Source organism: Pleurodeles waltl, unplaced genomic scaffold, assembly GCF_031143425.1.
Source record: "Pleurodeles waltl isolate 20211129_DDA unplaced genomic scaffold, aPleWal1.hap1.20221129 scaffold_72, whole genome shotgun sequence".
Lineage (NCBI taxonomy): Eukaryota > Metazoa > Chordata > Amphibia > Caudata > Salamandridae > Pleurodeles > Pleurodeles waltl.
This window is the reverse complement of record NW_027150393.1, coordinates 2,016,941-2,041,569: the sequence shown is the minus strand read 5'-3', so window position 1 is coordinate 2,041,569 and position 24,629 is coordinate 2,016,941. Positions and strand designations below refer to the sequence as shown.

Genomic DNA, 24,629 nt, shown 5'->3' with positions numbered 1-24,629 from the left:
ATTCTCGCTTAGGGTGCGAGAGGTCCCGGGTTCAAATCGCGGACGAGCCCATTTTAGCGGAAAACAATCAAATCCTGCTCAAAATACACAACCCCTCAACATTTCTCATTTTACTCGAAGCATTGTTGCGCAAAACATATTTTTTGCCTCAGGCGAAAAATGGATTACAATGCCTTGGCTTCCTTCCTGCTTGCTCTCAGTGCGCCCTGTGTGATGATTTCACAGGCTCTCCTTCCTGGCATTTAGGCATCAGATATTTGTCTGTCTCTGCCCGCAGCTATGGGATTTTTCAGGACGTCTGAGTGTATGCATGCTGGCCGACACCGCTGCAATTTTCACACTTACCCCTCGCATTCCGAGCAACTGCTGATAAAGTATAGAGGAAATCGTGCAAACATATGAGGGGAACTGTGCTCCTTCAGTCAAATCAGCAAGCTTGTTTCTGTAGTGTAGTGGTTATCACGTTCGCCTCACACGCGAAAAGTCCCCGGTTTGAGACCGGGCAGAAACACTTGGCAGCAGCAGCTTTTGTGTTTGCTCCCTAAAACCTCAGTCTCTCTCAATGCACACTTAGACAGAAATGACCTTTAAAAACTTGTGACCTGTGTAAAACGTGCTTTACTATTGCAGGACGCTAAAAAGTTATCTGCATCCCTCGGTGGTCGTGCATGTGCATTGTTTCTTGTTCTGTTTTTTTTTTTTTTTCTTGGCCATGTTATATTGTGGGGCCTTTAAAGCTGTGACTTTGATAGGAACATTGCAAGCGGCAAAATCAACAAGTGCAGACTGAAGAGTCCGACCTGCACACTGTTTTGGCTGTCAGGATGGCCGAGTGGTCTAAGGCGCCAGACTCAAGAGAGCTTGATCTTCAGTGAAGCTGAGCCTTCTGGTCTCTTCATGGAGGCGTGGGTTCAAATCCCACTTCTGACAGGTGTATTTTCTTCCCTTAAATCTTGCTCTGCTTGCAGAGCCAGCTCCTCAGACCACTATCTTTGGAAGCTGCTGTGGCATGTGAGGAGAAATCCACCAACCCATCGGCTGGGCCCTCAATCAAAATTCTGTGTATTACTGGAAGGGGCGTCTCAGGCACACCTTCTGTTAGAGCTGCACTTTATGACAGTAACTACCATGCTGGTTTCTACTTAAGCAGTTGATTCTATCATTTGAAGTGAGGCTCTCCTGCCACCTTTTGGGCAAAGAAGACTCTGCCCCTGCAACAACACAGGCAGACAAGCTCAAACTAGGTTTCTTGGTTAGGTGGGCGGAGCATATTGGCAATGGTGCCTCCTCGTGACTTGCAATTTACATGAAGAAGACAGAGAGGCAGCTGGGAGTAGGCAGTACCCATGAACCCCTGAACACTGTCTTGCGACTAGCACACAATTCTGAAATGAGGCGGGGGAAAGGAGGTGATTTCCCCATCAAGGGCCATTCCGGGAAATCAGCCACCCTGCGTCTCCCAGGTGAGTGTTTCAGGCCTATGAGCCACTAATATAAATCTCGCCTGATCGAGCGCTGACCGAGCAAGTGTGCTTGAATCCAAGAGGCATGCTCCTCTGGCTCAAGAGCTAGCAGGCCCTTCAGTGCTTCTGGTTGGGAAATCTAAGGTGCAAGGGTCCATGACTAGCAGCGGGTTACAACTACCAGAAAGGGTCTGCTTTTCACATCAGTCCCCTAGTTCAGCTCACTGGCACAGGGCATTTTGACTACCTCTTGCCTTGCTAGAGACAAACAAAAAATCCTTGACAGAAAACATCAATTGCTATGGCACGCTTAGAGAGAGAGAGCCTCCAAATGGCCCTGCTTTTCTGAAAGACGCTTCAGAAGATGTTTCAAATGACTATGCAGTGGCAGTCTAGTTGGTATAGGGGTATGATTCTCGCTTCGGGTGTGAGAGGACCTCGGTTCAAATCCCAGACAAACCCCTACCTTTAGAGGTTCAGTCTGTGTTTTAAACAGGAGTATTTCTGCTTTTCACTCTTGTAAGATGTCATGTTGCAATGCAATACATGCTTTATACTGGCGTCGAGACGGTTCAGCATCATGAAGGTATGCGAGATTTCTTTGCAACTGCTTTTCTGTGCTGGAGCAGCAGTGCTCGTAGGAACATTAAATGCACAGTGCTTCTCCATGGTAATTTCGGGTCCAGTTCTGAAATCACCTCTTGGAATGAAAGTGATCCCAGTTCCTTTCTTCCAAGGGAAGAGATTGTGTTCCGGAAGGCTCAGCTTTGAGCGTCATGAACATTGGCCCTCATCCTTGCATCCCAGTCCAATGCATAGCCACATAAAGCAAGCAGGTGTGTCTGTTTCCATAGTGTGGTGGTTCCAGTACAATGCATAGCCACATGAAGCAAGCCGGCAAGTGTGTCTGCTTGTGTAGAGTAGTGGTTATCATGCGCACCTCACATGCGAAAGGTCCCTGGTTCGAGTCGCTGGGCTTTTTCACAGTATTTGCATTTCCTGCCTCACCTGACAGGCAAGCTGAGATAAAAGAGACTGTGTCTATCCCTCACCATCGTGAGGTACTACGCTCCTGGGGCATCTGTCTCAGCTCACCAAGAGGAGTTGCGCCAGCTTACGGCAGTCAGTTGCTCACTGTTTGACCTTTGCAATGAAGCCTGAGCCTACAGCATTCAAGCCAGCCAAGGAAGGAAGGTACGAGAGCGAAAATAGCTTTCCTGCCCTCACCAAGAACACACACCTTGAGCAAATAAAGTGCCAGACTTACAAGGCCCTATCGCCACCGGAGCATCACTTTTAGTGACGCCCCGGTGGCACTATGCACTGCGCGGTATTTACAAGATGGCGTTCAGCCACTTTTTGTGGCTTAACACCACCTTGTAAATACGGCCCCTTAGCACGCAGCGCGTTCCCTGGAAGGGGCGTGCAATGGGTGTTGTTGGGAGTGTGCCACAGCAACACCATAGCATTTTGATGCTGCTCCAGATTTAGGAGTTGGCGTAAATCTGCGTCAGCGCCAAAATCCAACGCCATCCCAGGGGTGTCGTTAGAGTGGCGCACTGAGGAGAAATGTTTTCATTTCTCCTTGTTTTTGCTCTTGCTATGTGTGATGCATTCTGCAGCACACATAGAAGTAAGAGCAAATCACCATTGAATATTTTTTTTTTGGGCAGGAAGGTGTCCCTTCCTGCACAAAAACAATTTCCCCCTCAACGCAGTCATCCTTGTACCATGGTGCAAGAACGGCTGCGTTGGCGCTCAGCAGCTAATTTAGAGCTGGCGCAGGGGGAAGCACAGGGGTACGCTGTATTCTACTAAATACGGCGCTTTCCTGCATTTTGAAAATGACGGCACGTGGGGCTTGCAAATTTGGCACAGCGTCGCGCTTAGTCATTTTCTTGTAAATCTGGGCCAAAATGTCTAAAGGATAGAGGCTTTTTATGTCATGTTCGATGAAGATCATGCAAATGACTCTAGTCGTACTGCAAAAGAGAGCACCATGTGCAGTTTCTTGCTTTGGGATGTAGTCTCCCACTCTCTGTCACCAATCCTCCGAGCAGGGTCGGAGCCGTTGCATTTCTGTGCCCAGGCTCGTTGGTCTAGGGGTATGATTCTCGCTTAGGGTGCGAGAGGTCCCGGGTTCAAATCGCAGACGAGCCCATTTTAGCGGAAAACAATCAAATCCTGCTCAAAATACACAACCCCTCAACATTTCTCATTTTACTCGAAGCATTGTTGCGCAAAACATATTTTTTGCCTCAGGCGAAAAATGGATTACAATGCCTTGGCTTCCTTCCTGCTTGCTCTCAGTGCGCCCTGTGTGATGATTTCACAGGCTCTCCTTCCTGGCATTTAGGCATCAGATATTTGTCTGTCTCTGCCCGCAGCTATGGGATTTTTCAGGACGTCTGAGTGTATGCATGCTGGCCGACACCGCTGCAATTTTCACACTTACCCCTCGCATTCCGAGCAACTGCTGATAAAGTATAGAGGAAATCGTGCAAACATATGAGGGGAACTGTGCTCCTTCAGTCAAACCAGCAAGCTTGTTTCTGTAGTGTAGTGGTTATCACGTTCGCCTCACACGCGAAAAGTCCCCGGTTTGAGACCGGGCAGAAACACTTGGCAGCAGCAGCTTTTGTGTTTGCTCCCTAAAACCTCAGTCTCTCTCAATGCACACTTAGACAGAAATGACCTTTAAAAACTTGTGACCTGTGTAAAACGTGCTTTACTATTGCAGGACGCTAAAAAGTTATCTGCATCCCTCGGTGGTCGTGCATGTGCATTGTTTCTTGTTCTGTTTTTTTTTTTTTTTCTTGGCCATGTTATATTGTGGGGCCTTTAAAGCTGTGACTTTGATAGGAACATTGCAAGCGGCAAAATCAACAAGTGCAGACTGAAGAGTCCGACCTGCACACTGTTTTGGCTGTCAGGATGGCCGAGTGGTCTAAGGCGCCAGACTCAAGAGAGCTTGATCTTCAGTGAAGCTGAGCCTTCTGGTCTCTTCATGGAGGCGTGGGTTCAAATCCCACTTCTGACAGGTGTATTTTCTTCCCTTAAATCTTGCTCTGCTTGCAGAGCCAGCTCCTCAGACCACTATCTTTGGAAGCTGCTGTGGCATGTGAGGAGAAATCCACCAACCCATCGGCTGGGCCCTCAATCAAAATTCTGTGTATTACTGGAAGGGGCGTCTCAGGCACACCTTCTGTTAGAGCTGCACTTTATGACAGTAACTACCATGCTGGTTTCTACTTAAGCAGTTGATTCTATCGTTTGAAGTGAGGCTCTCCTGCCACCTTTTGGGCAAAGAAGACTCTGCCCCTGCAACAACACAGGCAGACAAGCTCAAACTAGGTTTCTTGGTTAGGTGGGCGGAGCATATTGGCAATGGTGCCTCCTCGTGACTTGCAATTTACATGAAGAAGACAGAGAGGCAGCTGGGAGTAGGCAGTACCCATGAACCCCTGAACACTGTCTTGCGACTAGCACACAATTCTGAAATGAGGCGGGGGAAAGGAGGTGATTTCCCCATCAAGGGCCATTCCGGGAAATCAGCCACCCTGCGTCTCCCAGGTGAGTGTTTCAGGCCTATGAGCCACTAATATAAATCTCGCCTGATCGAGCCTCATCGAGCGCTGACCGAGCAAGTGTGCTTGAATCCAAGAGGCATGCTCCTCTGGCTCAAGAGCTAGCAGGCCCTTCAGTGCTTCTGGTTGGGAAATCTAAGGTGCAAGGGTCCATGACTAGCAGCGGGTTACAACTACCAGAAAGGGTCTGCTTTTCACATCAGTCCCCTAGTTCAGCTCACTGGCACAGGGCATTTTGACTACCTCTTGCCTTGCTAGAGACAAACAAAAAATCCTTGACAGAAAACATCAATTGCTATGGCACGCTTAGAGAGAGAGAGCCTCCAAATGGCCCTGCTTTTCTGAAAGACGCTTCAGAAGATGTTTCAAATGACTATGCAGCGGCAGTCTAGTTGGTATAGGGGTATGATTCTCGCTTCGGGTGTGAGAGGACCTCGGTTCAAATCCCAGACAAACCCCTACCTTTAGAGGTTCAGTCTGTGTTTTAAACAGGAGTATTTCTGCTTTTCACTCTTGTAAGATGTCATGTTGCAATGCAATACATGCTTTATACTGGCGTCGAGACGGTTCAGCATCATGAAGGTATGCGAGATTTCTTTGCAACTGCTTTTCTGTGCTGGAGCAGCAGTGCTCGTAGGAACATTAAATGCACAGTGCTTCTCCATGGTAATTTCGGGTCCAGTTCTGAAATCACCTCTTGGAATGAAAGTGATCCCAGTTCCTTTCTTCCAAGGGAAGAGATTGTGTTCCGGAAGGCTCAGCTTTGAGCGTCATGAACATTGGCCCTCATCCTTGCATCCCAGTCCAATGCATAGCCACATAAAGCAAGCAGGTGTGTCTGTTTCCATAGTGTGGTGGTTCCAGTACAATGCATAGCCACATGAAGCAAGCCGGCAAGTGTGTCTGCTTGTGTAGTGTAGTGGTTATCATGCGCACCTCACATGGGAAAGGTCCCTGGTTCGAGTCGCTGGGCTTTTTCACAGTATTTGCATTTCCTGCCTCACCTGACAGGCAAGCTGAGATAAAAGAGACTGTGTCTATCCCTCACCATCGTGAGGTACTACGCTCCTGGGGCATCTGTCACAGCTCACCAAGAGGAGTTGCGCCAGCTTACGGCAGTCAGTTGCTCACTGTTTGACCTTTGCAATGAAGCCTGAGCCTACAGCATTCAAGCCAGCCAAGGAAGGAAGGTACGAGAGCGAAAATAGCTTTCCTGCCCTCACCAAGAACACACACCTTGAGCAAATAAAGTGCCAGACTTACAAGGCCCTATCGCCACCGGAGCATCACTTTTAGTGACGCCCCGGTGGCACTATGCACTGCGCGGTATTTACAAGATGGCGTTCAGCCACTTTTTGTGGCTTAACACCACCTTGTAAATACGGCCCCTTAGCACGCAGCGCGTTCCCTGGAAGGGGCGTGCAATGGGTGTTGTTGGGAGTGTGCCACAGCAACACCATAGCATTTTGATGCTGCTCCAGATTTAGGAGTTGGCGTAAATCTGCGTCAGCGCCAAAATCCAACGCCATCCCAGGGGTGTCGTTAGAGTGGCGCACTGAGGAGAAATGTTTTCATTTCTCCTTGTTTTTGCTCTTGCTATGTGTGATGCATTCTGCAGCACACATAGAAGTAAGAGCAAATCACCATTGAAGATTTTTTTTTTGGGCAGGAAGGTGTCCCTTCCTGCACAAAAACAATTTCCCCCTCAACGCAGTCATCCTTGTACCATGGTGCAAGAACGGCTGCGTTGGCGCTCAGCAGCTAATTTAGAGCTGGCGCAGGGGGAAGCACAGGGGTGCGCTGTATTCTACTAAATACGGCGCTTTCCTGCATTTTGAAAATGACGGCACGTGGGGCTTGCAAATTTGGCACAGCGTCGCGCTTAGTCATTTTCTTGTAAATCTGGGCCAAAATGTCTAAAGGATAGAGGCTTTTTATGTCATGTTCGATGAAGACCATGCAAATGACTCTAGTCGTACTGCAAAAGAGAGCACCATGTGCAGTTTCTTGCTTTGGGATGTAGTCTCCCACTCTCTGTCACCAATCCTCCGAGCAGGGTCGGAGCCGTTGCATTTCTGTGCCCAGGCTCGTTGGTCTAGGGGTATGATTCTCGCTTAGGGTGCGAGAGGTCCCGGGTTCAAATCGCGGACGACCCCATTTTAGCGGAAAACAATCAAATCCTGCTCAAAATACACAACCCCTCAACATTTCTCATTTTACTCGAAGCATTGTTGCGCAAAACATATTTTTTGCCTCAGGCGAAAAATGGATTACAATGCCTTGGCTTCCTTCCTGCTTGCTCTCAGTGCGCCCTGTGTGATGATTTCACAGGCTCTCCTTCCTGGCATTTAGGCATCAGATATTTGTCTGTCTCTGCCCGCAGCTATGGGATTTTTCAGGACGTCTGAGTGTATGCATGCTGGCCGACACCGCTGCAATTTTCACACTTACCCCTCGCATTCCGAGCAACTGCTGATAAAGTATAGAGGAAATCGTGCAAACATATGAGGGGAACTGTGCTCCTTCAGTCAAACCAGCAAGCTTGTTTCTGTAGTGTAGTGGTTATCACGTTCGCCTCACACGCGAAAAGTCCCCGGTTTGAGACCGGGCAGAAACACTTGGCAGCAGCAGCTTTTGTGTTTGCTCCCTAAAACCTCAGTCTCTCTCAATGCACACTTAGACAGAAATGACCTTTAAAAACTTGTGACCTGTGTAAAACGTGCTTTACTATTGCAGGACGCTAAAAAGTTATCTGCATCCCTCGGTGGTCGTGCATGTGCATTGTTTCTTGTTCTGTTTTTTTTTTTTTTTCTTGGCCATGTTATATTGTGGGGCCTTTAAAGCTGTGACTTTGATAGGAACATTGCAAGCGGCAAAATCAACAAGTGCAGACTGAAGAGTCCGACCTGCACACTGTTTTGGCTGTCAGGATGGCCGAGTGGTCTAAGGCGCCAGACTCAAGAGAGCTTGATCTTCAGTGAAGCTGAGCCTTCTGGTCTCTTCATGGAGGCGTGGGTTCAAATCCCACTTCTGACAGGTGTATTTTCTTCCCTTAAATCTTGCTCTGCTTGCAGAGCCAGCTCCTCAGACCACTATCTTTGGAAGCTGCTGTGGCATGTGAGGAGAAATCCACCAACCCATCGGCTGGGCCCTCAATCAAAATTCTGTGTATTACTGGAAGGGGCGTCTCAGGCACACCTTCTGTTAGAGCTGCACTTTATGACAGTAACTACCATGCTGGTTTCTACTTAAGCAGTTGATTCTATCGTTTGAAGTGAGGCTCTCCTGCCACCTTTTGGGCAAAGAAGACTCTGCCCCTGCAACAACACAGGCAGACAAGCTCAAACTAGGTTTCTTGGTTAGGTGGGCGGAGCATATTGGCAATGGTGCCTCCTTGTGACTTGCAATTTACATGAAGAAGACAGAGAGGCAGCTGGGAGTAGGCAGTACCCATGAACCCCTGAACACTGTCTTGCGACTAGCACACAATTCTGAAAGTGCTGACCGAGCAAGTGTGCTTGAATCCAAGAGGCATGCTCCTCTGGCTCAAGAGCTAGCAGGCCCTTCAGTGCTTCTGGTTGGGAAATCTAAGGTGCAAGGGTCCATGACTAGCAGCGGGTTACAACTACCAGAAAGGGTCTGCTTTTCACATCAGTCCCCTAGTTCAGCTCACTGGCACAGGGCATTTTGACTACCTCTTGCCTTGCTAGAGACAAACAAAAAATCCTTGACAGAAAACATCAATTGCTATGGCACGCTTAGAGAGAGAGAGCCTCCAAATGGCCCTGCTTTTCTGAAAGACGCTTCAGAAGATGTTTCAAATGACTATGCAGCGGCAGTCTAGTTGGTATAGGGGTATGATTCTCGCTTCGGGTGTGAGAGGACCTCGGTTCAAATCCCAGACAAACCCCTACCTTTAGAGGTTCAGTCTGTGTTTTAAACAGGAGTATTTCTGCTTTTCACTCTTGTAAGATGTCATGTTGCAATGCAATACATGCTTTATACTGGCGTCGAGACGGTTCAGCATCATGAAGGTATGCGAGATTTCTTTGCAACTGCTTTTCTGTGCTGGAGCAGCAGTGCTCGTAGGAACATTAAATGCACAGTGCTTCTCCATGGTAATTTCGGGTCCAGTTCTGAAATCACCTCTTGGAATGAAAGTGATCCCAGTTCCTTTCTTCCAAGGGAAGAGATTGTGTTCCGGAAGGCTCAGCTTTGAGCGTCATGAACATTGGCCCTCATCCTTGCATCCCAGTCCAATGCATAGCCACATAAAGCAAGCAGGTGTGTCTGTTTCCATAGTGTGGTGGTTCCAGTACAATGCATAGCCACATGAAGCAAGCCGGCAAGTGTGTCTGCTTGTGTAGTGTAGTGGTTATCATGCGCACCTCACATGCGAAAGGTCCCTGGTTCGAGTCGCTGGGCTTTTTCACAGTATTTGCATTTCCTGCCTCACCTGACAGGCAAGCTGAGATAAAAGAGACTGTGTCTATCCCTCACCATCGTGAGGTACTACGCTCCTGGGGCATCTGTCACAGCTCACCAAGAGGAGTTGCGCCAGCTTACGGCAGTCAGTTGCTCACTGTTTGACCTTTGCAATGAAGCCTGAGCCTACAGCATTCAAGCCAGCCAAGGAAGGAAGGTACGAGAGCGAAAATAGCTTTCCTGCCCTCACCAAGAACACACACCTTGAGCAAATAAAGTGCCAGACTTACAAGGCCCTATCGCCACCGGAGCATCACTTTTAGTGACGCCCCGGTGGCACTATGCACTGCGCGGTATTTACAAGATGGCGTTCAGCCACTTTTTGTGGCTTAACACCACCTTGTAAATACGGCCCCTTAGCACGCAGCGCGTTCCCTGGAAGGGGCGTGCAATGGGTGTTGTTGGGAGTGTGCCACAGCAACACCATAGCATTTTGATGCTGCTCCAGATTTAGGAGTTGGCGTAAATCTGCGTCAGCGCCAAAATCCAACGCCATCCCAGGGGTGTCGTTAGAGTGGCGCACTGAGGAGAAATGTTTTCATTTCTCCTTGTTTTTGCTCTTGCTATGTGTGATGCATTCTGCAGCACACATAGAAGTAAGAGCAAATCACCATTGAAGATTTTTTTTTTGGGCAGGAAGGTGTCCCTTCCTGCACAAAAACAATTTCCCCCTCAACGCAGTCATCCTTGTACCATGGTGCAAGAACGGCTGCGTTGGCGCTCAGCAGCTAATTTAGAGCTGGCGCAGGGGGAAGCACAGGGGTGCGCTGTATTCTACTAAATACGGCGCTTTCCTGCATTTTGAAAATGACGGCACGTGGGGCTTGCAAATTTGGCACAGCGTCGCGCTTAGTCATTTTCTTGTAAATCTGGGCCAAAATGTCTAAAGGATAGAGGCTTTTTATGTCATGTTCGATGAAGACCATGCAAATGACTCTAGTCGTACTGCAAAAGAGAGCACCATGTGCAGTTTCTTGCTTTGGGATGTAGTCTCCCACTCTCTGTCACCAATCCTCCGAGCAGGGTCGGAGCCGTTGCATTTCTGTGCCCAGGCTCGTTGGTCTAGGGGTATGATTCTCGCTTAGGGTGCGAGAGGTCCCGGGTTCAAATCCCGGACGAGCCCATTTTAGCGGAAAACAATCAAATCCTGCTCAAAATACACAACCCCTCAACATTTCTCATTTTACTCGAAGCATTGTTGCGCAAAACATATTTTTTGCCTCAGGCGAAAAATGGATTACAATGCCTTGGCTTCCTTCCTGCTTGCTCTCAGTGCGCCCTGTGTGATGATTTCACAGGCTCTCCTTCCTGGCATTTAGGCATCAGATATTTGTCTGTCTCTGCCCGCAGCTATGGGATTTTTCAGGACGTCTGAGTGTATGCATGCTGGCCGACACCGCTGCAATTTTCACACTTACCCCTCGCATTCCGAGCAACTGCTGATAAAGTATAGAGGAAATCGTGCAAACATATGAGGGGAACTGTGCTCCTTCAGTCAAATCAGCAAGCTTGTTTCTGTAGTGTAGTGGTTATCACGTTTGCCTCACACGCGAAAAGTCCCCGGTTTGAGACCGGGCAGAAACACTTGGCAGCAGCAGCTTTTGTGTTTGCTCCCTAAAACCTCAGTCTCTCTCAATGCACACTTAGACAGAAATGACCTTTAAAAACTTGTGACCTGTGTAAAACGTGCTTTACTATTGCAGGACGCTAAAAAGTTATCTGCATCTCTCGGTGGTCGTGCATGTGCATTGTTTCTTGTTCTGTTTTTTTTTTTTTTCTTGGCCATGTTATATTGTGGGGCCTTTAAAGCTGTGACTTTGATAGGAACATTGCAAGCGGCAAAATCAACAAGTGCAGACTGAAGAGTCCGACCTGCACACTGTTTTGGCTGTCAGGATGGCCGAGTGGTCTAAGGCGCCAGACTCAAGAGAGCTTGATCTTCAGTGAAGCTGAGCCTTCTGGTCTCTTCATGGAGGCGTGGGTTCAAATCCCACTTCTGACAGGTGTATTTTCTTCCCTTAAATCTTGCTCTGCTTGCAGAGCCAGCTCCTCAGACCACTATCTTTGGAAGCTGCTGTGGCATGTGAGGAGAAATCCACCAACCCATCGGCTGGGCCCTCAATCAAAATTCTGTGTATTACTGGAAGGGGCGTCTCAGGCACACCTTCTGTTAGAGCTGCACTTTATGACAGTAACTACCATGCTGGTTTCTACTTAAGCAGTTGATTCTATCGTTTGAAGTGAGGCTCTCCTGCCACCTTTTGGGCAAAGAAGACTCTGCCCCTGCAACAACACAGGCAGACAAGCTCAAACTAGGTTTCTTGGTTAGGTGGGCGGAGCATATTGGCAATGGTGCCTCCTCGTGACTTGCAATTTACATGAAGAAGACAGAGAGGCAGCTGGGAGTAGGCAGTACCCATGAACCCCTGAACACTGTCTTGCGACTAGCACACAATTCTGAAATGAGGCGGGGGAAAGGAGGTGATTTCCCCATCAAGGGCCATTCCGGGAAATCAGCCACCCTGCGTCTCCCAGGTGAGTGTTTCAGGCCTATGAGCCACTAATATAAATCTCGCCTGATCGAGCTTGATCGAGCGCTGACCGAGCAAGTGTGCTTGAATCCAAGAGGCATGCTCCTCTGGCTCAAGAGCTAGCAGGCCCTTCAGTGCTTCTGGTTGGGAAATCTAAGGTGCAAGGGTCCATGACTAGCAGCGGGTTACAACTACCAGAAAGGGTCTGCTTTTCACATCAGTCCCCTAGTTCGGCTCACTGGCACAGGGCATTTTGACTACCTCTTGCCTTGCTAGAGACAAACAAAAAATCCTTGACAGAAAACATCAATTGCTATGGCACGCTTAGAGAGAGAGAGCCTCCAAATGGCCCTGCTTTTCTGAAAGACGCTTCAGAAGATGTTTCAAATGACTATGCAGCGGCAGTCTAGTTGGTATAGGGGTATGATTCTCGCTTCGGGTGTGAGAGGACCTCGGTTCAAATCCCAGACAAACCCCTACCTTTATAGGTTCAGTCTGTGTTTTAAACAGGAGTATTTCTGCTTTTCACTCTTGTAAGATGTCATGTTGCAATGCAATACATGCTTTATACTGGCGTCGAGACGGTTCAGCATCATGAAGGTATGCGAGATTTCTTTGCAACTGCTTTTCTGTGCTGGAGCAGCAGTGCTCGTAGGAACATTAAATGCACAGTGCTTCTCCATGGTAATTTCGGGTCCAGTTCTGAAATCACCTCTTGGAATGAAAGTGATCCCAGTTCCTTTCTTCCAAGGGAAGAGATTGTGTTCCGGAAGGCTCAGCTTTGAGCGTCATGAACATTGGCCCTCATCCTTGCATCCCAGTCCAATGCATAGCCACATAAAGCAAGCAGGTGTGTCTGTTTCCATAGTGTGGTGGTTCCAGTACAATGCATAGCCACATGAAGCAAGCCGGCAAGTGTGTCTGCTTGTGTAGTGTAGTGGTTATCATGCGCACCTCACATGCGAAAGGTCCCTGGTTCGAGTCGCTGGGCTTTTTCACAGTATTTGCATTTCCTGCCTCACCTGACAGGCAAGCTGAGATAAAAGAGACTGTGTCTATCCCTCACCATCGTGAGGTACTACGCTCCTGGGGCATCTGTCACAGCTCACCAAGAGGAGTTGCGCCAGCTTACGGCAGTCAGTTGCTCACTGTTTGACCTTTGCAATGAAGCCTGAGCCTACAGCATTCAAGCCAGCCAAGGAAGGAAGGTACGAGAGCGAAAATAGCTTTCCTGCCCTCACCAAGAACACACACCTTGAGCAAATAAAGTGCCAGACTTACAAGGCCCTATCGCCACCGGAGCATCACTTTTAGTGACGCCCCGGTGGCACTATGCACTGCGCGGTATTTACAAGATGGCGTTCAGCCACTTTTTGTGGCTTAACACCACCTTGTAAATACGGCCCCTTAGCACGCAGCGCGTTCCCTGGAAGGGGCGTGCAATGGGTGTTGTTGGGAGTGTGCCACAGCAACACCATAGCATTTTGATGCTGCTCCAGATTTAGGAGTTGGCGTAAATCTGCGTCAGCGCCAAAATCCAACGCCATCCCAGGGGTGTCGTTAGAGTGGCGCACTGAGGAGAAATGTTTTCATTTCTCCTTGTTTTTGCTCTTGCTATGTGTGATGCATTCTGCAGCACACATAGAAGTAAGAGCAAATCACCATTGAAGATTTTTTTTTTGGGCAGGAAGGTGTCCCTTCCTGCACAAAAACAATTTCCCCCTCAACGCAGTCATCCTTGTACCATGGTGCAAGAACGGCTGCGTTGGCGCTCAGCAGCTAATTTAGAGCTGGCGCAGGGGGAAGCACAGGGGTGCGCTGTATTCTACTAAATACGGCGCTTTCCTGCATTTTGAAAATGACGGCACGTGGGGCTTGCAAATTTGGCACAGCGTCGCGCTTAGTCATTTTCTTGTAAATCTGGGCCAAAATGTCTAAAGGATAGAGGCTTTTTATGTCATGTTCGATGAAGACCATGCAAATGACTCTAGTCGTACTGCAAAAGAGAGCACCATGTGCAGTTTCTTGCTTTGGGATGTAGTCTCCCACTCTCTGTCACCAATCCTCCGAGCAGGGTCGGAGCCGTTGCATTTCTGTGCCCAGGCTCGTTGGTCTAGGGGTATGATTCTCGCTTAGGGTGCAAGAGGTCCCGGGTTCAAATCGCGGACGAGCCCATTTTAGCGGAAAACAATCAAATCCTGCTCAAAATACACAACCCCTCAACATTTCTCATTTTACTCGAAGCATTGTTGCGCAAAACATATTTTTTGCCTCAGGCGAAAAATGGATTACAATGCCTTGGCTTCCTTCCTGCTTGCTCTCAGTGCGCCCTGTGTGATGATTTCACAGGCTCTCCTTCCTGGCATTTAGGCATCAGATATTTGTCTGTCTCTGCCCGCAGCTATGGGATTTTTCAGGACGTCTGAGTGTATGCATGCTGGCCGACACCGCTGCAATTTTCACACTTACCCCTCGCATTCCGAGCAACTGCTGATAAAGTATAGAGGAAATCGTGCAAACATATGAGGGGAACTGTGCTCCTTCAGTCAAACCAGCAAGCTTGTTTCTGTAGTGTAGTGGTTATCACGTTCGCCTCACACGCGAAAAGTCCCCGGTTTGAGACCGGGCAGAAACACTTGGCAGCAGCAGCTTTTGTGTTTGCTCCCTAAAACCTCAGTCTCTCTCAATGCACACTTAGACAGAAATGACCTTTAAAAACTTGTGACCTGTGTAAAACGTGCTTTACTATTGCAGGACGCTAAAAAGTTATCTGCATCCCTCGGTGGTCGTGCATGTGCATTGTTTCTTGTTCTGTTTTTTTTTTTTTTTCTTGGCCATGTTATATTGTGGGGCCTTTAAAGCTGTGACTTTGATAGGAACATTGCAAGCGGCAAAATCAACAAGTGCAGACTGAAGAGTCCGACCTGCACACTGTTTTGGCTGTCAGGATGGCCGAGTGGTCTAAGGCGCCAGACTCAAGAGAGCTTGATCTTCAGTGAAGCTGAGCCTTCTGGTCTCTTCATGGAGGCGTGGGTTCAAATCCCACTTCTGACAGGTGTATTTTCTTCCCTTAAATCTTGCTCTGCTTGCAGAGCCAGCTCCTCAGACCACTATCTTTGGAAGCTGCTGTGGCATGTGAGGAGAAATCCACCAACCCATCGGCTGGGCCCTCAATCAAAATTCTGTGTATTACTGGAAGGGGCGTCTCAGGCACACCTTCTGTTAGAGCTGCACTTTATGACAGTAACTACCATGCTGGTTTCTACTTAAGCAGTTGATTCTATCGTTTGAAGTGAGGCTCTCCTGCCACCTTTTGGGCAAAGAAGACTCTGCCCCTGCAACAACACAGGCAGACAAGCTCAAACTAGGTTTCTTGGTTAGGTGGGCGGAGCATATTGGCAATGGTGCCTCCTCGTGACTTGCAATTTACATGAAGAAGACAGAGAGGCAGCTGGGAGTAGGCAGTACCCATGAACCCCTGAACACTGTCTTGCGACTAGCACACAATTCTGAAATGAGGCGGGGGAAAGGAGGTGATTTCCCCACCAAGGGCCATTCCGGGAAATCAGCCACCCTGCGTCTCCCAGGTGAGTGTTTCAGGCCTATGAGCCACTAATATAAATCTCGCCTGATCGAGCCTGATCGAGCGCTGACCGAGCAAGTGTGCTTGAATCCAAGAGGCATGCTCCTCTGGCTCAAGAGCTAGCAGGCCCTTCAGTGCTTCTGGATGGGAAATCTAAGGTGCAAGGGTCCATGACTAGCAGCGGGTTACAACTACCAGAAAGGGTCTGCTTTTCACATCAGTCCCCTAGTTCAGCTCACTGGCACAGGGCATTTTGACTACCTCTTGCCTTGCTAGAGACAAACAAAAAATCCTTGACAGAAAACATCAATTGCTATGGCACGCTTACAGAGAGAGAGCCTCCAAATGGCCCTGCTTTTCTGAAAGACGCTTCAGAAGATGTTTCAAATGACTATGCAGCGGCAGTCTAGTTGGTATAGGGGTATGATTCTCGCTTCGGGTGTGAGAGGACCTCGGTTCAAATCCCAGACAAACCCCTACCTTTAGAGGTTCAGTCTGTGTTTTAAACAGGAGTATTTCTGCTTTTCACTCTTGTAAGATGTCATGTTGCAATGCAATACATGCTTTATACTGGCGTCGAGACGGTTCAGCATCATGAAGGTATGCGAGATTTCTTTGCAACTGCTTTTCTGTGCTGGAGCAGCAGTGCTCGTAGGAACATTAAATGCACAGTGCTTCTCCATGGTAATTTCGGGTCCAGTTCTGAAATCACCTCTTGGAATGAAAGTGATCCCAGTTCCTTTCTTCCAAGGGAAGAGATTGTGTTCCGGAAGGCTCAGCTTTGAGCGTCATGAACATTGGCCCTCATCCTTGCATCCCAGTCCAATGCATAGCCACATAAAGCAAGCAGGTGTGTCTGTTTCCATAGTGTGGTGGTTCCAGTACAATGCATAGCCACATGAAGCAAGCCGGCAAGTGTGTCTGCTTGTGTAGTGTAGTGGTTATCATGCGCACCTCACATGGGAAAGGTCCCTGGTTCGAGTCGCTGGGCTTTTTCACAGTATTTGCATTTCCTGCCTCACCTGACAGGCAAGCTGAGATAAAAGAGACTGTGTCTATCCCTCACCATCGTGAGGTACTACGCTCCTGGGGCATCTGTCACAGCTCACCAAGAGGAGTTGCGCCAGCTTACGGCAGTCAGTTGCTCACTGTTTGACCTTTGCAATGAAGCCTGAGCCTACAGCATTCAAGCCAGCCAAGGAAGGAAGGTACGAGAGCGAAAATAGCTTTCCTGCCCTCACCAAGAACACACACCTTGAGCAAATAAAGTGCCAGACTTACAAGGCCCTATCGCCACCGGAGCATCACTTTTAGTGACGCCCCGGTGGCACTATGCACTGCGCGGTATTTACAAGATGGCGTTCAGCCACTTTTTGTGGCTTAACACCACCTTGTAAATACGGCCCCTTAGCACGCAGCGCGTTCCCTGGAAGGGGCGTGCAATGGGTGTTGTTGGGAGTGTGCCACAGCAACACCATAGCATTTTGATGCTGCTCCAGATTTAGGAGTTGGCGTAAATCTGCGTCAGCGCCAAAATCCAACGCCATCCCAGGGGTGTCGTTAGAGTGGCGCACTGAGGAGAAATGTTTTCATTTCTCCTTGTTTTTGCTCTTTCTATGTGTGATGCATTCTGCAGCACACATAGAAGTAAGAGCAAATCACCATTGAAGATTTTTTTTTGGGGCAGGAAGGTTTCCCTTCCTGCACAAAAACAATTTCCCCCTCAACGCAGTCATCCTTGTACCATGGTGCAAGAACGGCTGCGTTGGCGCTCAGCAGCTAATTTAGAGCTGGCGCAGGGGGAAGCACAGGGGTGCGCTGTATTCTACTAAATACGGCGCTTTCCTGCATTTTGAAAATGACGGCACGTGGGGCTTGCAAATTTGGCACAGCGTCGCGCTTAGTCATTTTCTTGTAAATCTGGGCCAAAATGTCTAAAGGATAGAGGCTTTTTATGTCATGTTCGATGAAGACCATGCAAATGACTCTAGTCGTACTGCAAAAGAGAGCACCATGTGCAGTTTCTTGCTTTGGGATGTAGTCTCCCACTCTCTGTCACCAATCCTCCGAGCAGGGTCGGAGCCGTTGCATTTCTGTGCCCAGGCTCGTTGGTCTAGGGGTATGATTCTCGCTTAGGGTGCGAGAGGTCCCGGGTTCAAATCGCGGACGAGCCCATTTTAGCGGAAAACAATCAAATCCTGCTCAAAATACACAACCCCTCAACATTTCTCATTTTACTCGAAGCATTGTTGCGCAAAACATATTTTTTGCCTCAGGCGAAAAATGGATTACAATGCCTTGGCTTCCTTCCTGCTTGCTCTCAGTGCGCCCTGTGTGATGATTTCACAGGCTCTCCTTCCTGGCATTTAGGCATCAGATATTTGTCTGTCTCTGCCCGCAGCTATGGGATTTTTCAGGACGTCTGAGTGTATGCATGCTGGCCGACACCGCTGCAATTTTCACACTTACCCCTCGCATTCCGAGCAACTGCTGATAAAGTATAGAGGAAATCGTGCAAACATATGAGGGGAACTGTGCTCCTTCAGTCAAATCAGCAAGCTTGTTTCTGTAGTGTAGTGGTTATCACGTTTGCCTCACACGCGAAAAGTCCCCGGTTTGAGACCGGGCAGAAACACTTGGCAGCAGCAGCTTTTGTGTTTGCTCCCTAAAACCTCAGTCTCTCTCAATGCACACTTAGACAGAAATGACCTTTAAAAACTTGTGACCTGTGTAAAACGTGCTTTACTATTGCAGGACGCTAAAAAGTTATCTGCATCTCTCGGTGGTCGTGCATGTGCATTGTTTCTTGTTCTGTTTTTTTTTTTTTTCTTGGCCATGTTATATTGTGGGGCCTTTAAAGCTGTGACTTTGATAGGAACATTGCAAGCGGCAAAATCAACAAGTGCAGACTGAAGAGTCCGACCTGCACACTGTTTTGGCTGTCAGGATGGCCGAGTGGTCTAAGGCGCCAGACTCAAGAGAGCTTGATCTTCAGTGAAGCTGAGCCTTCTGGTCTCTTCATGGAGGCGTGGGTTCAAATCCCACTTCTGACAGGTGTATTTTCTTCCCTTAAATCTTGCTCTGCTTGCAGAGCCAGCTCCTCAGACCACTATCTTTGGAAGCTGCTGTGGCATGTGAGGAGAAATCCACCAACCCATCGGCTGGGCCCTCAATCAAAATTCTGTGTATTACTGGAAGGGGCGTCTCAGGCACACCTTCTGTTAGAGCTGCACTTTATGACAGTAACTACCATGCTGGTTTCTACTTAAGCAGTTGATTCTATCGTTTGAAGTGAGGCTCTCCTGCCACCTTTTGGGCAAAGAAGACTCTGCCCCTGCAACAACACAGGCAGACAAGCTCAAACTAGGTTTCTTGGTTAGGTGGGCGGAGCATATTGGCAATGGTGCCTCCTCGTGACTTGCAATTTACATGAAGAAGACAGAGAGGCAGCTGGGAGTAGGCAGTACCCATGAACCCCTGAACACTGTCTTGCGACTAGCACACAATTCTGAAATGAGGCGGGGGAAAGGAGGTGATTTCCCCATCAAGGGCCATTCCGGGAAATCAGCCACCCTGCGTCTCCCAGGTGAGTGTTTCAGGCCTATGAGCCACTAATATAAATCTCGCCTGATCGAGCTTGATCGAGCGCTGACCGAGCAAGTGTGCTTGAATCCAAGAGGCATGCTCCTCTGGCTCAAGAGCTAGCAGGCCCTTCAGTGCTTCTGGTTGGGAAATCTAAGGTGCAAGGGTCCATGACTAGCAGCGGGTTACAACTACCAGAAAGGGTCTGCTTTTCACATCAGTCCCCTAGTTCGGCTCACTGGCACAGGGCATTTTGACTACCTCTTGCCTTGCTAGAGACAAACAAAAAATCCTTGACAGAAAACATCAATTGCTATGGCACGCTTAGAGAGAGAGAGCCTCCAAATGGCCCTGCTTTTCTGAAAGACGCTTCAGAAGATGTTTCAAATGACTATGCAGCGGCAGTCTAGTTGGTATAGGGGTATGATTCTCGCTTCGGGTGTGAGAGGACCTCGGTTCAAATCCCAGACAAACCCCTACCTTTATAGGTTCAGTCTGTGTTTTAAACAGGAGTATTTCTGCTTTTCACTCTTGTAAGATGTCATGTTGCAATGCAATACATGCTTTATACTGGCGTCGAGACGGTTCAGCATCATGAAGGTATGCGAGATTTCTTTGCAACTGCTTTTCTGTGCTGGAGCAGCAGTGCTCGTAGGAACATTAAATGCACAGTGCTTCTCCATGGTAATTTCGGGTCCAGTTCTGAAATCACCTCTTGGAATGAAAGTGATCCCAGTTCCTTTCTTCCAAGGGAAGAGATTGTGTTCCGGAAGGCTCAGCTTTGAGCGTCATGAACATTGGCCCTCATCCTTGCATCCCAGTCCAATGCATAGCCACATAAAGCAAGCAGGTGTGTCTGTTTCCATAGTGTGGTGGTTCCAGTACAATGCATAGCCACATGAAGCAAGCCGGCAAGTGTGTCTGCTTGTGTAGTGTAGTGGTTATCATGCGCACCTCACATGCGAAAGGTCCCTGGTTCGAGTCGCTGGGCTTTTTCACAGTATTTGCATTTCCTGCCTCACCTGACAGGCAAGCTGAGATAAAAGAGACTGTGTCTATCCCTCACCATCGTGAGGTACTACGCTCCTGGGGCATCTGTCACAGCTCACCAAGAGGAGTTGCGCCAGCTTACGGCAGTCAGTTGCTCACTGTTTGACCTTTGCAATGAAGCCTGAGCCTACAGCATTCAAGCCAGCCAAGGAAGGAAGGTACGAGAGCGAAAATAGCTTTCCTGCCCTCACCAAGAACACACACCTTGAGCAAATAAAGTGCCAGACTTACAAGGCCCTATCGCCACCGGAGCATCACTTTTAGTGACGCCCCGGTGGCACTATGCCCTGCGCGGTATTTACAAGATGGCGTTCAGCCACTTTTTGTGGCTTAACACCACCTTGTAAATACGGCCCCTTAGCACGCAGCGCGTTCCCTGGAAGGGGCGTGCAATGGGTGTTGTTGGGAGTGTGCCACAGCAACACCATAGCATTTTGATGCTGCTCCAGATTTAGGAGTTGGCGTAAATCTGCGTCAGCGCCAAAATCCAACGCCATCCCAGGGGTGTCGTTAGAGTGGCGCACTGAGGAGAAATGTTTTCATTTCTCCTTGTTTTTGCTCTTGCTATGTGTGATGCATTCTGCAGCACACATAGAAGTAAGAGCAAATCACCATTGAAGATTTTTTTTTTGGGCAGGAAGGTGTCCCTTCCTGCACAAAAACAATTTCCCCCTCAACGCAGTCATCCTTGTACCATGGTGCAAGAACGGCTGCGTTGGCGCTCAGCAGCTAATTTAGAGCTGGCGCAGGGGGAAGCACAGGGGTGCGCTGTATTCTACTAAATACGGCGCTTTCCTGCATTTTGAAAATGACGGCACGTGGGGCTTGCAAATTTGGCACAGCGTCGCGCTTAGTCATTTTCTTGTAAATCTGGGCCAAAATGTCTAAAGGATAGAGGCTTTTTATGTCATGTTCGATGAAGACCATGCAAATGACTCTAGTCGTACTGCAAAAGAGAGCACCATGTGCAGTTTCTTGCTTTGGGATGTAGTCTCCCACTCTCTGTCACCAATCCTCCGAACAGGGTCGGAGCCGTTGCATTTCTGTGCCCAGGCTCGTTGGTCTAGGGGTATGATTCTCGCTTAGGGTGCGAGAGGTCCCGGGTTCAAATCCCGGACGAGCCCATTTTAGCGGAAAACAATCAAATCCTGCTCAAAATACACAACCCCTCAACATTTCTCATTTTACTCGAAGCATTGTTGCGCAAAACATATTTTTTGCCTCAGGCGAAAAATGGATTACAATGCCTTGGCTTCCTTCCTGCTTGCTCTCAGTGCGCCCTGTGTGATGATTTCACAGGCTCTCCTTCCTGGCATTTAGGCATCAGATATTTGTCTGTCTCTGCCCGCAGCTATGGGATTTTTCAGGACGTCTGAGTGTATGCATGCTGGCCGACACCGCTGCAATTTTCACACTTACCCCTCGCATTCCGAGCAACTGCTGATAAAGTATAGAGGAAATCGTGCAAACATATGAGGGGAACTGTGCTCCTTCAGTCAAATCAGCAAGCTTGTTTCTGTAGTGTAGTGGTTATCACGTTCGCCTCACACGCGAAAAGTCCCCGGTTTGAGACCGGGCAGAAACACTTGGCAGCAGCAGCTTTTGTGTTTGCTCCCTAAAACCTCAGTCTCTCTCAATGCACACTTAGACAGAAATGACCTTTAAAAACTTGTGACCTGTGTAAAACGTGCTTTACTATTGCAGGACGCTAAAAAGTTATCTGCATCCCTCGGTGGTCGTGCATGTGCATTGTTTCTTGTTCTGTTTTTTTTTTTTTTTCTTGGCCATGTTATATTGTGGGGCCTTTAAAGCTGTGACTTTGATAGGAACATTGCAAGCGGCAAAATCAACAAGTGCAGACTGAAGAGTCCGACCTGCACACTGTTTTGGCTGTCAGGATGGCCGAGTGGTCTAAGGCGCCAGACTCAAGAGAGCTTGATCTTCAGTGAAGCTGAGCCTTCTGGTCTCTTCATGGAGGCGTGGGTTCAAATCCCACTTCTGACAGGTGTATTTTCTTCCCTTAAATCTTGCTCTGCTTGCAGAGCCAGCTCCTCAGACCACTATCTTTGGAAGCTGCTGTGGCATGTGAGGAGAAATCCACCAACCCATCGGCTGGGCCCTCAATCAAAATTCTGTGTATTACTGGAAGGGGCGTCTCAGGCACACCTTCTGTTAGAGCTGCACTTTATGACAGTAACTACCATGCTGGTTTCTACTTAAGCAGTTGATTCTATCGTTTGAAGTGAGGCTCTCCTGCCACCTTTTGGGCAAAGAAGACTCTGCTCCTGCAACAACACAGGCAGACAAGCTCAAACTAGGTTTCTTGGTTAGGTGGGCGGAGCATATTGGCAATGGTGCCTCCTCGTGACTTGCAATTTACATGAAGAAGACAGAGAGGCAGCTGGGAGTAGGCAGTACCCATGAACCCCTGAACACTGTCTTGCGACTAGCACACAATTCTGAAATGAGGCGGGGGAAAGGAGGTGATTTCCCCATCAAGGGCCATTCCGGGAAATCAGCCACCCTGCGTCTCCCAGGTGAGTGTTTCAGGCCTATGAGCCACTAATATAAATCTCGCCTGATCGAGCCTATCGAGCGCTGACCGAGCAAGTGTGCTTGAATCCAAGAGGCATGCTCCTCTGGCTCAAGAGCTAGCAGGCCCTTCAGTGCTTCTGGTTGGGAAATCTAAGGTGCAAGGGTCCATGACTAGCAGCGGGTTACAACTACCAGAAAGGGTCTGCTTTTCACATCAGTCCCCTAGTTCAGCTCACTGGCACAGGGCATTTTGACTACCTCTTGCCTTGCTAGAGACAAACAAAAAATCCTTGACAGAAAACATCAATTGCTATGGCACGCTTAGAGAGAGAGAGCCTCCAAATGGCCCTGCTTTTCTGAAAGACGCTTCAGAAGATGTTTCAAATGACTATGCAGCGGCAGTCTAGTTGGTATAGGGGTATGATTCTCGCTTCGGGTGTGAGAGGACCTCGGTTCAAATCCCAGACAAACCCCTACCTTTATAGGTTCAGTCTGTGTTTTAAACAGGAGTATTTCTGCTTTTCACTCTTGTAAGATGTCATGTTGCAATGCAATACATGCTTTATACTGGCGTCGAGACGGTTCAGCATCATGAAGGTATGCGAGATTTCTTTGCAACTGCTTTTCTGTGCTGGAGCAGCAGTGCTCGTAGGAACATTAAATGCACAGTGCTTCTCCATCGTAATTTCGGGTCCAGTTCTGAAATCACCTCTTGGAATGAAAGTGATCCCAGTTCCTTTCTTCCAAGGGAAGAGATTGTGTTCCGGAAGGCTCAGCTTTGAGCGTCATGAACATTGGCCCTCATCCTTGCATCCCAGTCCAATGCATAGCCACATAAAGCAAGCAGGTGTGTCTGTTTCCATAGTGTGGTGGTTCCAGTACAATGCATAGCCACATGAAGCAAGCCGGCAAGTGTGTCTGCTTGTGTAGTGTAGTGGTTATCATGCGCACCTCACATGCGAAACGTCCCTGGTTCGAGTCGCTGGGCTTTTTCACAGTATTTGCATTTCCTGCCTCACCTGACAGGCAAGCTGAGATAAAAGAGACTGTGTCTATCCCTCACCATCGTGAGGTACTACGCTCCTGGGGCATCTGTCACAGCTCACCAAGAGGAGTTGCGCCAGTTTACGGCAGTCAGTTGCTCACTGTTTGACCTTTGCAATGAAGCCTGAGCCTACAGCATTCAAGCCAGCCAAGGAAGGAAGGTACGAGAGCGAAAATAGCTTTCCTGCCCTCACCAAGAACACACACCTTGAGCAAATAAAGTGCCAGACTTACAAGGCCCTATCGCCACCGGAGCATCACTTTTAGTGACGCCTCCGGTGGCACTATGCACTGCGCGGTATTTACAAGATGGCGTTCAGCCACTTTTTGTGGCTAAACACCACCTTGTAAATACGGCCCCTTAGCACACAGCGCGTTCCCTGGAAGGGGCGTGCAATGGGTGTTGTTGGGAGTGTGCCACAGCAACACCATAGCATTTTGATGCTGCTCCAGATTTAGGAGTTGGCGTAAATCTGCGTCAGCGCCAAAATCCAACGCCATCCCAGGGGTGTCGTTAGAGTGGCGCACTGAGGAGAAATGTTTTCATTTCTCCTTGTTTTTGCTCTTTCTATGTGTGATGCATTCTGCAGCACACATAGAAGTAAGAGCAAATCACCATTGAAGATTTTTTTTGGGGGCAGGAAGGTTTCCCTTCCTGCACAAAAACAATTTCTCCCTCAACGCAGTCATCCTTGTACCATGGTGCAAGAACGGCTGCGTTGGCGCTCAGCAGCTAATTTAGAGCTGGCGCAGGGGGAAGTACAGGGGT

General features: G+C 48.6%; 9 non-coding genes across 9 annotated transcripts; all 9 read left to right on the top strand.

The window, feature by feature from the left end:
• The first annotated feature begins 818 nt into the window (after window positions 1–818).
• TRNAL-CAA (transfer RNA leucine (anticodon CAA)) lies at window positions 819–930 on the top strand. Its single transcript has 2 exons — window positions 819–856; window positions 885–930. It is a non-coding gene; the product is annotated as a tRNA-Leu (tRNA).
• Window positions 931–4,391: 3,461 nt separating this feature from the next.
• Window positions 4,392–4,503, top strand: TRNAL-CAA (transfer RNA leucine (anticodon CAA)). The gene is made up of 2 exons: window positions 4,392–4,429; window positions 4,458–4,503. It is a non-coding gene; the product is annotated as a tRNA-Leu (tRNA).
• Window positions 4,504–7,974: 3,471 nt separating this feature from the next.
• Window positions 7,975–8,086, top strand: TRNAL-CAA (transfer RNA leucine (anticodon CAA)). The gene is made up of 2 exons: window positions 7,975–8,012; window positions 8,041–8,086. It is a non-coding gene; the product is annotated as a tRNA-Leu (tRNA).
• A 2,500-nt stretch (window positions 8,087–10,586) lies between these two features.
• On the top strand, window positions 10,587–10,658 carry TRNAP-AGG (transfer RNA proline (anticodon AGG)). The gene has a single exon. It is a non-coding gene; the product is annotated as a tRNA-Pro (tRNA).
• Window positions 10,659–11,425: 767 nt separating this feature from the next.
• On the top strand, window positions 11,426–11,537 carry TRNAL-CAA (transfer RNA leucine (anticodon CAA)). Its single transcript has 2 exons — window positions 11,426–11,463; window positions 11,492–11,537. It is a non-coding gene; the product is annotated as a tRNA-Leu (tRNA).
• Window positions 11,538–15,008: 3,471 nt separating this feature from the next.
• Window positions 15,009–15,120, top strand: TRNAL-CAA (transfer RNA leucine (anticodon CAA)). The gene is made up of 2 exons: window positions 15,009–15,046; window positions 15,075–15,120. It is a non-coding gene; the product is annotated as a tRNA-Leu (tRNA).
• Window positions 15,121–18,590: 3,470 nt separating this feature from the next.
• Window positions 18,591–18,702, top strand: TRNAL-CAA (transfer RNA leucine (anticodon CAA)). Its single transcript has 2 exons — window positions 18,591–18,628; window positions 18,657–18,702. It is a non-coding gene; the product is annotated as a tRNA-Leu (tRNA).
• A 2,631-nt stretch (window positions 18,703–21,333) lies between these two features.
• TRNAP-AGG (transfer RNA proline (anticodon AGG)) lies at window positions 21,334–21,405 on the top strand. The gene has a single exon. It is a non-coding gene; the product is annotated as a tRNA-Pro (tRNA).
• A 768-nt stretch (window positions 21,406–22,173) lies between these two features.
• Window positions 22,174–22,285, top strand: TRNAL-CAA (transfer RNA leucine (anticodon CAA)). The gene is made up of 2 exons: window positions 22,174–22,211; window positions 22,240–22,285. It is a non-coding gene; the product is annotated as a tRNA-Leu (tRNA).
• Window positions 22,286–24,629: the final 2,344 nt, after the last annotated feature.